The 15546-nt window shown below is 35.3% G+C and overlaps 1 protein-coding gene and 1 long non-coding RNA gene across 2 annotated transcripts in view; one reads left to right on the forward strand and one right to left on the reverse strand.

Annotated features, from left to right (window-relative positions):
* Nucleotides 1–15546, reverse strand: part of LOC140155304 (uncharacterized) — a 366814-nt gene that overhangs the window by 62345 nt on the left and 288923 nt on the right. The window lies entirely within an intron of this gene.
* The window catches only part of LOC140155299 (uncharacterized), a 104703-nt gene continuing 92772 nt past the window's right edge, over nt 3616–15546 (forward strand). Inside the window, exon 1 of the mRNA XM_072178074.1 lies at nt 3616–3773. The gene's annotated coding sequence lies outside the window, so the exon portion shown is untranslated. The remainder of the gene's footprint in view (nt 3774–15546) is intronic.

Raw genomic sequence — 15546 nt, forward strand, 5'->3', positions numbered from 1 at the left:
AGTTTTGAGATATTTTCTCAAAGTGCTATCTCAAGAACCACTGACCCAATACTAGGCTTGTTTGTACTCATGTTAATGCATTTTCATGCTGATTCTAAATATGGACATGAAAATGTACAATTCTGACATTTTTTAATTTTGAAAAAAAAAAAATGAAACTTGTCGTCTGCAGTATCGTGGTGAGAGTTAGTTTCTAGGTGAAAGTTCCGTATTACCAGGACGAACTTGATTAAATATATACCGCATTATAAGGATTACATTTCCGAGATTAAGTAAGAATTGTGACTGTGGAATTTACAATGTCCTGATTGAATTAAATCCCTTTTCGTTAGTCTGTGAATGAAAGTTTTTTATGCAAGCATCTGCAGCAGATTGTATCTTTCCCATCTTATTTATCAATTGTGGCAAAAATATTAGGTTATCAAAAGCAGAACAAGCGCAGCTAAAATTAGTTATCACGCAATATCCAGGAGCATAGTACGTATCTAAATATCGTATAGCTAATTAGTCAATGCAAATGTTAGGTAATAGTCTTGTGGCATTGGTCTATTTTTTGCTACCACGTCAAATGTAGGCCTACATTGTCCACGTTTGCATAGGCACACCCCCGTTTGAAGGTGAAAGAGGTGGACTGTGTGGGGGTGGGCTAAGTGGGTGTTTGCGCTTCAGGGGTCTTTCTTATATAAACTCAGGTTATTTAATCATTATTTTAATGCATTTTTTATGTGTGTGCACCTTGATCCTTGAAAACCGACTTGCAAGATCAAAATTAATATGGCGACGAGGTGCGTGAGCAGAAAGTCGCGAAGATGTGGGTATGTGTCCGCACGCATTTTATCTTTCCATGAGTGCAGTTTTTCTTGTTTCAAACATAGTTTGTTACTTTGATTCACTTATTCTATATGATTGTGAAAGAGCAAATTTTAATTTTTCCCCAGAGTAGCCAGTGCACATAAACGTTGAAAAAAAACCCAGTGCATCCAGCCGGATTCGAACCGGCGACCTTCGTAATTCTAGAACGACGCTCCAACCAACCGAGCCAAAGAGGCACATTGTAGAAGAGCAGTAGACATAAATCTATAGGTATTAGGTTCGAATGGTGTTCGTCGCATTCCTAGCGCGGGAAGGCGTCAGAACTACATAATTTATATAATAAACAAATTCTGGAAGGTCTGTTCTTAATTTTTATACGCTCTCCCTTTTGGGATTGAGCACTTTATTCTAACTATGAGTAAAATGTTGTTATTTATATAGTAAATATTAAAGTCACATAAGTATGAAAAGTTCTTATAGTACTTAGTTCTCTGGGTTAATAGGATGAACATATTTTAATCTTTCCCCATAGTAGCCAGTGCACATAAACGTTGAAAATAAAACCCCAGTGCATCCGGCCGGATTCGAACCGGCGACCTTCGTAATCCTAGAACGACGCTCCAATCAACCGAGCCAAAGAGGCACGTTGGAGAAGAGCAGAGGAAGAAGATATAAATATATAGGTATTAGGTTCGAATAGTGTTCGTCGCATTCCTAGCGGAATGCATCAGAACTACACATTTATATAATAAATATTAAAGTCACATAAGTATGAAAAGTTATTATACTTAGTTCTCTGGGTTAATAGGATGAACACATTTTAATCTTTCCCCATAGTAGCCAGTGCACATAAACATTGAACGGTTTTTTTTTATATATGATTGTGCACCCTTCTGCTGGAAAGTCGACACTATTATCAACATTGCCAACAAAATTGTGTTAAGATGCATTAACGAGGTTACATGCGTACTGGCATGATTGGGGTGCACAAGCCGTTTTTGGCAATTTTTCGATGGGATTTTCTAAATTTTCAAATCGATAGGGGAACGTTCCCCCGTGCCCACTGACGCTACGCCACTAATCGTTCCAATTGAAGATTTAGAGACCGGACAGTAATGTATTCGTAAAACCTGTTTGGTGCATAATAAAACTATAGGTATAGTAAGCAAACTCGTATATGACGCCGAAAATATGTACATATATAATTTGTCTACACCGGCTTTTTAATTTGAAGTAATTGTCTATAATTGGCGTGACGTAAATTTAATTCATTTACAATTCGTTTAGCATGATAACTGTTTTGATACATATCCCCTACGCCAAACACGTGACACTGGGTGTTTATTTTGTTTAAATCTGTATAATAATTGATTCCGGCATAACAAAGCTGATGTATAGATGAACGCGTACTTTTTCACGCCCCCTCGCCCAACCATGCCAACTGTCCTATTGACGTTATTTGTCGTTGATATTTTCTACAAATTTAGAAATTGTTTATAATTATAAACTATATTTACCTTATATTGTGTATCACAGAGTCTGCTGTCAAATAACTTACATTATTTGCTGTTTAGTTATATTACTGAGTTTATTTTTATTTACAATCATCAAACAAGGGTCAAAATGAAAAAGGCCTTTCATAATTACATGATTTAAATACGATTATGTCTGTAAACGTAATATCTGATTAAATTATCTGGTTCATTGTTTGACTAATTCCTAATAATTGTAACAATATACAATTTATGTGTACTTTTTCCTTTTCACACCAGTCACGGTGTATTTCGAAGAAAAGTAGGGACCTAATAGGTGCAGTTGACGAATAAAGGGCATTCTTTTAGTGTACCACTATAAGTTTCAATGAGGGCTTCTAAAAAACGTATCACTTGTGCATATCAAACTAGGATCTTTTAAAAGACATGCTTTTTAAACGAATGCTTTCAAATTCTAGTATTCTATTTTGATAAATTATTTGAAATAAACATAGGCTACAAGCAAATTATGCTAGAACCGTTTGCAATGTAATGAGGTTTCGGTCGAAGATGTTTGATTTTAGGATAACGCAGATTCTGGTAATTTGAATACGGCGTAGCCGCGGTGTTAACGCTTCGGACATTAAAGTAGTTTTTCCATACCCGGGATACACGAAAAGTAACAACTTTGATATAGTGTTTATATCCACAATGCATGGACATGTCGAAAGATTCCCCGCTTTTTCTGTCGTATTTATTACTATTAGCTGATGTTGTTTTGTGATATATTATACTGGGGTGTAGTTTAGTTAAAGGGTTTAAAGGAAGTGAACAACACAGTGTGATTTGGCGTGTGTGTGCGTTAAGCTTTGTAAGGAGAGTAGATTTCAGGGTAAGCAGGCAGATAGTTCAAAAGCGATATGAAATTTAACACTGATTCCCGCAAGGGTGTTTAGAAATCATCCCAATATGACAAAAATATGTATAGAGTAAGAGATCAGCGAAATAATACTAGGTCATTATTATGGGTCCTAATGATTACAATCATGGCCCATTTCGTCATCTGAATTGTAAACTTGATGGCGTCAGAGCTACGTCAGGAAATAAATCTAAAATATTGAAGCGGAAATGTAAGATTTGAAACACCTATACAAAACAAAAACAAGAACGCCACATTAATATACTGTTATTGTCATCACAACGTGTTATTTCTGGTAGCTGATTACGCGCTATTGGTCTGGCGTTTTAAGAGCACAACCGTATGGTGGCGCATACCGATATTTTTTTCGTCAACGTATAGAAGCAGAGATGTTAACGGTATAAATACCATGTAATTGTAGTCTTCTTGCCAGTCGATAAGATCAAGCTAGCCAACGTGAGAATATACCTTGACATCACAGGGGAAGGAAGGTAGGAACATTATCAAGACTTGGATTGGACAAGACTCCCCTGGGATCATTGCACATTTGTGCACCATTAGAACCAAAGGTAAGACAGTAATATCTGATTTACCATCTATAGATCATCTCAATTAAGTTGTAGACTTGTAGTTCAGCTGTCAAATGATCGCAACGTGCATCGAAGACTGGATATTTCAAGATTAATCTTCAATGTGGAAATTAAGATTCGGATTATAAGGTTATGCGGTAAGTTTTTTACAATCAAGTTTGATGGTTTGAAATCTCGGTGTTTAAAACTACGTACGGAGAAACGAAATTTGACTTAAACATCGTCAAAAAAGAGTTTTGCTCGAGAATCAGAAACTACCAGAATGTTTGCCAAAATTGTGATTACAAGATTTAAGTTGAAAGTGGGGTTGAGGGATAAGTGCCAAATTAGTCCGACGATTTTACGAGCCTTTTGTAGGTTGCGACGAACGCAGTGCCGTTCGCCTCTGCGATTTTTTGTTCTTCGATTTTTGACCCAAGTTTATTTGGGGGCTGTGTTTCTCAACGTTTTGTCGCTGGTGCACAATTTTAACTTGGACAATTATCGCTGCGTTTGTGACATAACGGCAAAACGCACGCAAAACATGCTGGCCTTAATGAACCCTGATGTACTCTTCACTTTCTCTACCTCTCACTCCCTCTCCCTCCTCCCCCCTCTCTCTCCCTCTTTCTCTGTCTCCTTCTATATCTTTCTTCTTCGTATTTTTTTGTTCCTTCCTCGCTCTCTCTTTTCTACGCTTTCTCATATCAATGGAGTTCTGCATGTACATCAAATTAACGAAACTTATCTGAGAAAAACCATCGTCTCTTGCCACCTCAATGCGACAAGGAAGTTGTATATCAACAGGTGTACCTTAAGCTCGCCTTGCCTGATTAATGATAAAATTATGCCGAATACGAACAAACTCTTGCTACTTGTGACAACGTTATAAATCAAACTTTTAAAATATTATTCAGACAGTGCATAGGGCTAAAGTAGGGATGAGCGTAAAGTATGTGAGAACTCTAGTTTATAGTGACTCTCTGGCTTTATGATAAGCCACGGAACATGTATAAATGGTTTCAAATCCGGGTTTCAAATAGGCAACAGAAAAAAACAGTACCAGACTGTAATTTTAACGGCAATAGGTATAGAGCAATGATACACAGCACAGGAGATGTGGGAGTGGCCCATCAGTGCTGGAAACTTATTCCATTAGGCCTATATTATATCGTGAGAGTACTGTAAATCTACCGGAAAAATCTTCATTTGGTTGAACGAATGCAGATTATATGATAAAAGTACAGGGTGGTTAAAAATGTCTTAGAATGCACATCGCTCTTCGTTAGTTGCATGATGTTTTAAAAATCACGGTTATCAACAAAAATGTTGAGTCTGAACTATGCTATTAACAACAGTTTGTTTGTCTATCAAATAACATGCGCTTTGTTCAAAAAATATAAAATGTTTGCCGAATGCGACTCAAACAGACTTGGTTCGATTTCACTTGGACATATTGGTTAATTGTAATTCAGTATAGAAATGAGAAATGTTCTGATACTAAGTTTTATCAATCATAAGAAACACGGAGATAGGTTTAAGAAGACAATAATGTAAAATTTCAATGAGTTTTTTTAATGAGCAACAAGTTATAAAGCAACAAAAGAAACATGCATGCATAAGGTTTCCCACCAACCATTCACATGCCCTTATTTGGTATTACAATACAACTGCCTCCTCTATTTTGTTATATAAGCTTATATATAGGTGTGGTTGCTCAAAACCATTTGATTCTGTTAAGGTTTTTTTTTCTATTTTAGGGTTCCAAGTTTTAGAATTTTTTTTAAAGATAATAAAGAAAGAAATGCGATATATGAAGCATGTACGCTACATTGAAAAACAATTTCAAGGTCATATTAGAGATACGATGGCAAAATAAAAGTCTACAAAAGATACTTGCAATATTCACCGAAATATTCATTCAAAATAAAATAGATTATCTTGATAACAAATAAACAAAAGCAAATACTAATTGCATACATACTGAGTGCTGATTGTAGAATAAATGCTTACTGTCATCAATAGTTTTATGACTTCCATGGAAGCCTTTAAAGTTTTGAATAGTCACACCCATAATTACCTTCTTCGTGAAATAGCATTAGAACCAGTAAAGTAAAAATATTGTTAATAGTTTATTGGTTCTTACAAGAGGTCTCCTGCGAAAATAACGATTATACGTTTACAAAAAGGACATCTGCAAACGGATGACAATCGTCATTTTACCGCCACCTGATTCCCCTTCTATCAAGTATTTTTTCAAGCATGCGTGCTTATATTTGAGAGCCACGTGCGAGCATGTCTCTATTTCTCTCTTTCTCGCTCTCTCTCCCTTTCTCTACTTCTCTGAATATTTAGGGAAAATTGCATTACTGTGGCTACAACTATTCAAACAAATTGTTTTCCTATATGACATAGCACTTTCATAGCTACAATTTGTGCTCTCTATTCGGATGTTAGTTTTAGCAATTCGTCAGGCATAATGAGTCGTTTATTAGATTAGTATTCCAGCAAACAATACCTTGACAACGGTGACATTTATTTTTTTATCTTCCACTCTATTCGATACCACAGAAGAATGCGAGTGCTAAGGTAACTATCGTACGCTATTCCATTTTGAGACAATGCATATTATCTGTACCTAAATGCGAATTAGTGTATCGGCATGATCTTGCCATTTCACGCCCATAAATAATTCTACATGCACGATGCTATACTGCAAATTTCACAGAACATGTCAAATCTAACACCTTTTGAACACCTCCATAATTGACGCGTTCATAATTTTGTACTTGTGTTTTGGATATATTTCTTAATACTTGTGGTACTTGTTTCACCAGTATTTAATGTTACCAAAAAATAGAGACAAAGTTACAATTGTCCAATTTACACACATGTCAAAACCAGAATTTTTATTGAGATCATCTTTTAGAACATGTGAACATTTGTGTTTATGACAAGTCGGAGGTATTCAACTTTGACATCGTGAACACATGACACTTGGAATTTTCAACACTCGAACACCTCGGACGCATCACAATTATATAGGCCGGCCTTCAAGGTGTTCTTTAACTGATAAAATAATATCGATGTCACTGAGGTCCCGGGTTCAAGCCTCGGCCATGCCCAAGGACTGTATGTGCATTTGGTTTATCCCAATTCCATGCTTGTTCTCGCTGATTTTCTCCGGGATCTCCGGTTTCCTCCTGATTAGTTGTGTAGTTATCAAAGACTTCCTTCACCCAATGGAATTTGGGGAGCTGCACAGAAAATTGGTGGATGTTACAATCTAAGCGCGGATAGGTTCAGCTGCAACTGGCCTAGTTGATGCGTTCTGATTGTGATGATTCACCATTGCAGCGAAATTTACAGCGCTTTGTTTGATTTCTTTAAGATCTTGAAAAAGGCGCTATATGAATCCAAAATTTATTTGTTTAAATAAATTAAATGAATTATAAATAAAATAACTTTGTTGACATACACGTGTCGGGTGTTCAAAAGGTGTATGAACGCGTCCGAGTTGTTCTGTGACATGCAGTGTAGTGATATTTCGTAATGTGAAAGACGGGAATGTTCTAAGATCTTTTTAGGCTACCATTTTAGATTAGACAATAGCAGTTGATGAATATTCATCACAGTTTAACATTTAACCCACTAAACTTCAGATGGGAATTTGAATATTTCACTTTAAAAGGCATGAAATGGTGCATTTATATTCCAATTTATTCTAAATGTAATGCGCCGGTATTAAACTTCAAGCCACAATCATTTTCCTGCAAACAAAAAGTTAAGATGTACATGAATTATACTCTTTCGTTTAGTCGAGTCTTTATATATATTCAAAATAGGTGGCTTACAATTAGACCTATGTATCCAAACCACTGGTAACCCCAGATTAGGGTAATCTAGATGAAATCCACACACCCCCTTAGTATGGACGACATGACCTTAATATTCCACACAGACAGTGTGAATTTCAAATGGGATTACCTGAATGGGTGACTCCATTAAATCTACACCCACATAAAGATTAAGGTAATGTCTTCCATGGATTCAATTGGAATAGCCCATTAGGCCGATACCAAACTGAACCAGTACTGCACTTTTGAAGAAAAGAACGAACAAAGCACAGTGAAAGATCTAATATGTGACCGTACGCCACGGATGAGCCGTAAAGTCGGGCCCCGGTCAATTTTGTGTTATTTCGTGTTTAGAAAATATATTTCATAAGCTTTATAACGATATATCATTTGACTCCAAATGATATCCAGAAGCGGAGTTCATCAAAAGGGTACCTTATTTTGGTGCTACATATGTCTCTTTTTCTACATTGCTGGTAATAAATATCAAACGGTCATAACTGGCGGTCACTTCAAATCATCCCCAAGTCAACGAGGTCCAGGAAATTCCTCTCATTGTTAATACATACCTAAACAAAATACAATGCTTTGTATTCCAACACTTGAACAAGATTTAGCCAATGCAAACAAAGACTAGAGCTATACATAGGTAGCAGCTTTTTATCCTCTTCAACAATTGGATTAATGATTGGTTAAAAGGTGTTTGACTGGCACTACCAGTACTACATGTATCATCAACTAGAGGTGCCTGTGAATAGAACCTTTATGCACATTTTGCACTGTAACTCAAAATACAATTTGCCAAATTCACGGCTCATTCGTGGCATACGGTCACATATTTGTTATAGATAAATAACTGCATTTTGAGGTAAAAATTGTGCGTGTATGTCGGGGTGTCATTTTTTCATATTGGAATTTTCTGCGGTCTTACAAGTATTTATTTAGGGAGCATGGTGGCCTAGCGGGACGGGCACTGACTCATAATCTTAAGGTTGCGGGTTCGAGCCCCGGCGACGCCATCGTGTTGTGCCCTTGAGTAAAGCACTTTATCTCGATTACTCCTCTCCACGCAGGTGTATAAATGGGTACCGGCATTCTTAAATGCTGGGAAGGTAACAGACTCGCTGTGGAGGAGGTGTAGCGATCCCCCTATGCATGGCATCATTACATAGAGGAGTCTGGCCCAATCGCCAATGAAAGAGAGATGGGCACTCCGATCACTGTTTATACAGGATCGTCTCCTTTACCTTACAAGTATCTGACTTGTGTTTATAAATCAAAAGTGAATTCAAACAAAACGTGATCCTTTCCGATCATAAAGGTAGCCTATTGTTGGTCGAAGCAACCAAAAATTCGATTTTCATTATCTAAATTTACATAGAAAAATAACACTTTTGTGTTTTGCAAAAGTTCATTCTACAGATCATATATTTTGAAAACTTGCCTCATTTATTGTTGTGAATAAGTTATGTACTTTTTACAAAAATGAAATGATCAATGTAATTTTTGCCAAAGCTCACTCCCATTCGCAAGATGCTGTGAACTACCAAATCGTAACAGTTGAAAATAGTTGCTAAACCTTAAGCATTACAATTGTTGTTTGCTATGAACATGATAAATGCATGGAAGAAAGAGATGAGAAGGAACCACAACGACTTCGATCGGCCAAGTTTTAATCCGCTTATCCATTGACGCATGAAAAGAAAAGCTATCAATGGTACTTACTTTCATGTATGATCCATTTACCGCGATCGATGCTTGGCGAAATCATTACTGAAAAAAACTATAACAAACCCATCCAAGAACAAACAAACGCTACCCAGAAGTAAGATTATGGAATTTCACTGATGCTCTGAACATGTATAGTAGCTTTGTTTTGGGATCTACAGTCAAACTGTTTTCTTGATCGTGTTGTGTAGAAAATGTCCTTTAACACATCGAAAAGGTCATCAAAATCGGCCGTTTATTTGCTGAGTTTCATCTTTAGCAAATAAGGTAAGATTTTGGTGACTTTTTCGATGAAAAATAGATGCAAAATGTTCTTAAATAATGCACAATGTTCCGGTTGAGTCCGGTACATGAAACCTGTTTAATTTAATAGTTTATATGTGTATAATCGTAACTAGCTAACTCGTTTCAGTGCCAAAGACTGCCAACTCTGAGAAAAAAGTCATCAAAGTTCGGGAAAATTGGGCGAAATGGAAGAAAAAGATGTAGGCCATCAATGACCGATGATCACGTCACCAGAGAAATCCTATAGAGTGCTTGCACGGAAGGTCATTAGTTCAAATCATCCTTCAGACACGCTCCAGAAGACATGCAAATACATAGAGTACAATACCAATCACCTATTTAACGCGGGGTATTGATCAAAGTAAATCCTCATGAATAACAATGTCAATTAAATGTCGGTAAAGGGAGTGGACAAAGTGAATGTGTTCGTTGTGGTTCCTTCTTATCTCTTTCTTCCATGATAAATGGAAGTATAGCTACCTTATATGTGACTCCTCGCCACAACTGAGCCCGGATGTCGCCAGTGCCACTATTGAGATATGCTCCATCGAACTTAACAATAAACAATAGGAAAGAAAGGATTTATTGACTGTTTTATTGATTTTTCACTACTTAAATGTCAAGTACTATAGACATGATATTACATCATTTTAAAGCTAATTTCAAGCAGAATATTTTGGTCGAATATCTCAAAAATGATGATTGGCGACATCCGGGCTCAGTTGTGGCGAGGAGTCACATATGATCATTTTGATTCAATATTAATATTGCTACTTTTGACAATTTAAAGGTAAATTAACTGATTTTGACGTTGGCGTATAAAAATGACGACATCACCGATGAATATTTAGTTACTTTCGATGTGATATTGAATATGCACAAAACACACTTTATATGATTAAATTAACGCTTGATTTGTTTCTCCTTAAATCTAATATTTCAATACATTTGATAAAGCCACAATAGCAGCGTCAACGAGTCAAAAATAGAACTGATATTTTTGGAGCAGATTTTCTTTATTATGTTCGATGAACTTATAATATTATCAGGGTGACGCAAACCAAGTAATTGCATTATTTCTTTATTGATAAAGGTTAGAAATGAAAAGAGTGATTCATTTATGAGGTTTTCTTTGGTTTCTTCCTGTTTATACGCTCGTACATTGCTTGCGTTTCGTTGTTTGTCTGGATGGTGTTTGTTGTTTTACTAACCTCAACATATTTGTTTTATAAATAAAATAGGGACAACCCAAACTTGAACACAAAGCAAGGTTCAGTAACACAGTAATTGTGCTCCATATTATTAATAATTATTACGGTTTGAAATAAATTATTACAAACAATGATTTCTACATATTTGGCTGTTACCTGCATGGGTGTGCTTCTTCCTCGATTTTTTCTGGTATATTATCACATTTTCCACACGAATGGATCGGCATTGCTGCCATAATAAGATAGTATTAATTACAAATACATAAAAGGGATTGGGAGCAGGGAGATCTAGAATCAAAACAAAAGCAAATGAGTGTCTGTATCACAATAGAAGTATAAAAAGCCATGATTTATGCTTTCCGAATTGTGAAAAAAAACACACCCAAAAAACAAACAAAAACGCACGTCAAGTTAAAAAACAAAACAATAAACGCACGTCGAGTTAATAAAAAACAAACAAAAAAAGCACATCGAGGTTTGAAAAATCACGCCGATTTTTAAAAAATTACGTCGAATTTTAAAAAAGAACATTTAGTTTTAAAAATGTCATCGATTTTTTTTTTTAAAGGACTAAAAAAAGTTATAAAAAGGACATCGACATTTAAAAATACGACGTCGAGAAGCGCTACCCAGAGTTTCTGTTACTGTTAGACCACGGACAAGCGTTATTTAACCAGTAAATCCTCAAACAATTTTATTCAATAACCATTTAGTCCAATAATCATTTAATATAATAACCATGAGGACCAAGAAACATTTAGATGTAGTCTAATATAACTAATAAGTCTAAATCCATTTAGTCTAATAACAATTTGTTTAAATACCACCGTTGTCTAACCATTAAGTTTATCTTCATTTGGTCTAACCCACTTAGTCTACAATTCATTTGGTCTAACAACCATATAATCTATTCATACACTCCTATATCAAAGCAGCCAATCAGAAAAGCTGTTAGAAAAGTACGAAACATGCATTGATTGTGTATATTGTGCACTCCGCGTACTACGCGCATTGCTTCGCGCGCGTTCGCGTCGCGTAGGATTGATTCATTTTTCGGGCGGGTTGATGCATTTAAATTTGGTTATATTATCCAACTTTTTTAGTGATAAAATCACGTGTTTTTATCTTCTCGTGTATGAAATAGATTAATAAACTTGTATTACTTATTGCTCGAGAAATTAGACAAAATAATTCACTTGCGCTGATGTTGACGCGTCTAATGCACTCCCCCCAGGGCTTGTGCATTAGACGCATCAACATCAGCGCACGTGCATTATTTTGTCTAATTTCTCTCCCAATAAGTAATACGCGTTCATTAACCTATAACTAACCAATTGATCTACTAACCAATTGGTCTAAAGGCGCGCGTTAAGAATCGTTCAAATCATTCGGTCTAACAACCATAGTCTGCTAACCGATTGGTCTACTATAACCAATTGGTCTAAAGGCGCGTGTTAAGAGTCGTTCGACGTGGACTGCTAAATGTTGGTTTATTTATAGGTAGTATTTTGGTTTGTCCTGGATCTGCTATTTTATTTATAAAACAAATGTGTTGAGTTAGGTAAGAAAATCGAAAAGATTTGAAATTTGGGTGAAAATCAGGTTTTTTTATGATTTCTTTTGAAAATTTAGCATTTTTTGACCATTTTTGGTGCAAATTTCTCAAAGTTGGTCAAAATAAAAAACTAAAATAAAAAACGGGTCCTATATATTTTTATCTGGTTTAAAAACATTAATACAACAATCTTTTTGGCACGACAATTTTTTTGTTATGTTGAACGAAAAAATGTGCCTCCCCCAAAAAACGGGTTGGGATTTTCTCCAAATATGAGCATTTTGGCCCAAATTCATCAAGTCATAGCCATTCTAAAAATGTATACTTTTTTATTCTTTAGACCAATAATTTAGCAGTAATGAGGCCCGAAAGTGTCCATAATTCCAGGGTTAAGACCACCAAACAGGTATAAATAGGAGGAACCCAAAGAAACCCTCATTAATGAATCGTTCGCTTCATTTCAAACCTGTTATCAATAAAGAAATAATGTAATTACTTGCTTTGCGTCACCCTGATAATAATTATTATAATACAATAAATGAAATCTGCTTCATAATAACATTTCTATTTCGCTACTGTGGTTTTATCAAAATGCATTGAGATATTAGATTTACGAAGAAATATAATAAACCAAAGCATTAATTTGATCATATAAAAAGTGTGTTTTGTTCATATTTAACATCACACAGAAAGAACTAGATACGCCAACGTCAAAATCAGTTAATTTACCTTAAAATTGTCAAAAGTGCCAATATTTTATATTGAATCAAAATGATCGTATAACCTAATTTTACTTTCATTTATCATGTTCATAGCAAGCAATAATTGGCTGCTTATTAAGATCAGAAAAGATCACGTTTGTTGAGATTTGTTTGAAGTAACTTTTGTTGTATCATTGTAACAAAAACTTGCACAATTACGAAGAAAACGATCTAGGATCATAAGTAAACTGTAAGAATTTGCAGCGAATTGTCAAATTATGAAAAATATTTTGCCTCAAACTGCAGTCATCATTTATCTATAACAAATATCTAGCGGCTACTGTGTGTTTTGTTCATCAAAAATATGAACCAATACTGATGGTCAGTAACTTGTCTCTTCACATTTGATTTAGATGGCGACATATTTTGAGACATTCAGTTTAATTTCAGATTCTCACTCTAATGACAACGACCACAGTAAAAATACTTTTAAATGAGATACATTATTTGTCATACCTATAGGAGTAAGTTTTGTATTTTAATACTTTCTGCATAATAGAATTCACCCATGCTGTAGGCTTATGCACCATTCATGAAACATTTTTGCCATAGGAATGGTTGAAAATGCGCATCATCCCTTTACGTAATCCATGTTACTAGCAAAATTAGAGGCATATCGCATTCCGTAATTCATGAATTTCGGTGCAAATATTATGAAGGAAGAAAGACATATCAGACTTCCTTATGGTAGTAATGTTTTGACAGCCACATTCAAATTCAATGTATATACATATTTTTTTGTTAAATGTATATGAATTTATTTAAGAGATGCATTTGTTTTAAAATATCGCGCTGTGGAGGCATCTCATGATTGTTGTTGGAATTAGAAAGCAGTATAATCATTTGTACCTGCTATTTATAATTTAACACAGCTTCAATGATTAAGCCACATCCTGCATGTGTCAAACTTTCATCGTTCCAAATTACACTTTCGACTCCTTTTCTGCGCTTTGATGACCTCTTCACTTGGTTAGGGAAGTGTTGTTTTTATTTGTGGGTTTCCTGAACATTGCTGAACGAGCTAAAGGATGGATGAAGCATTAATTATAATCAACGAAGTCTTTCAATGATCATTCCTGTGGCGGGAAAAACAAAGTAAGTTTTACTTTAAGAAAATTAAGTTCTGGCATAGTAAGGTAATATAGCTCCCTACAAACTGGGTCCGCAGTAGTGATGGTAGTATCATTTCTTTTCCCACCACAAGAATGGTCATTGAAAGTCTTCCTTGATTACTTTCATCCATCCTTTAGTTCGTTCAGCTATGTTTAGGAAACCCATAAATGAAAACAACACTTCCCTAACCAAAGTGAAGAGGTCATCAAAGCGCAGAAAAGGAGTCGAAAGTGTATTTTAAAACGATGAAAGTCGTGGGCCTGAATATAGACAAACCAAAACCACTTTAAATACCTCGTAATCATTGAAGATGTGCATATTTTAATACAACTAGCAGTAATTCCAACAACAATCATGAGATACCTCCGCAGCGTGATATTCCATGCATCTCTTAAATAAATTTATATACATGTCATACATTTAACAACAAATATGCATGTTAAATTTGAATGTGGCTGTCAAAGCAAAAGCATTACTACCATAAGGAAGTCTGATGTGTCTTTATTCCTTCCTATTATTTGCGCCGAAATTCATGAATTACGGAATTGCGATATGCCTGTAATTTTGCTAGTACCATGGATTACGGGTGATGCGCATTTTCAACCATTCATATGGCAAAAATGTTTCATGAATGGTGCATAGGGTGGATTCATGTATGTAGAAAGTGTTAAAATACAAAACATACTCCTATAGGTATGACAAATAATGTACCTCATTTAAAAGTATTTTGTTTCAACAGTTGTAATTCCCATTGGAGTGAGAATCTTAATGCTATGCGTTTCAACATAAAAAGTTTTGAGATATTTTGTCAAAATATCAAGAGCTATCTTAAGAACCACTGAACCAATACTAGGCTTGTTTGTACTCATTTTATTGCATTTTTCATGCTGGTTCCAGATATGGTCATGGATATTTACAATTCTGAAATTTTTTGAATTTTGAATTATTTTTTAAATTGTCGTCTGCAGTCGACATTTTTACTTTTTGAATCTCTTGTATAATAATAAATAATAATAAATCAGTAGGTCTGTTAATGTTAATGATAACACTGTGCATCTCCGTGTTTATCATGTGCTCTCACAATAAACAATAAATAGAATTGAAATTCACAGGTGGACCAAATCTCCTTTAAAGTAACAATCCTCAATATCCGTCAAGTTACAGTGTAAGCAAGCAGACGTTATTACAGCCAAACCTGCAATCGTGTGCTTTCTGCTAGCAGTCTCTTTGTTATTCACAATGCATCACGTTCTTCAATTGCTC

This window comes from Amphiura filiformis, chromosome 6 (genome assembly GCF_039555335.1).
Source record: "Amphiura filiformis chromosome 6, Afil_fr2py, whole genome shotgun sequence".
Lineage (NCBI taxonomy): Eukaryota > Metazoa > Echinodermata > Ophiuroidea > Amphilepidida > Amphiuridae > Amphiura > Amphiura filiformis.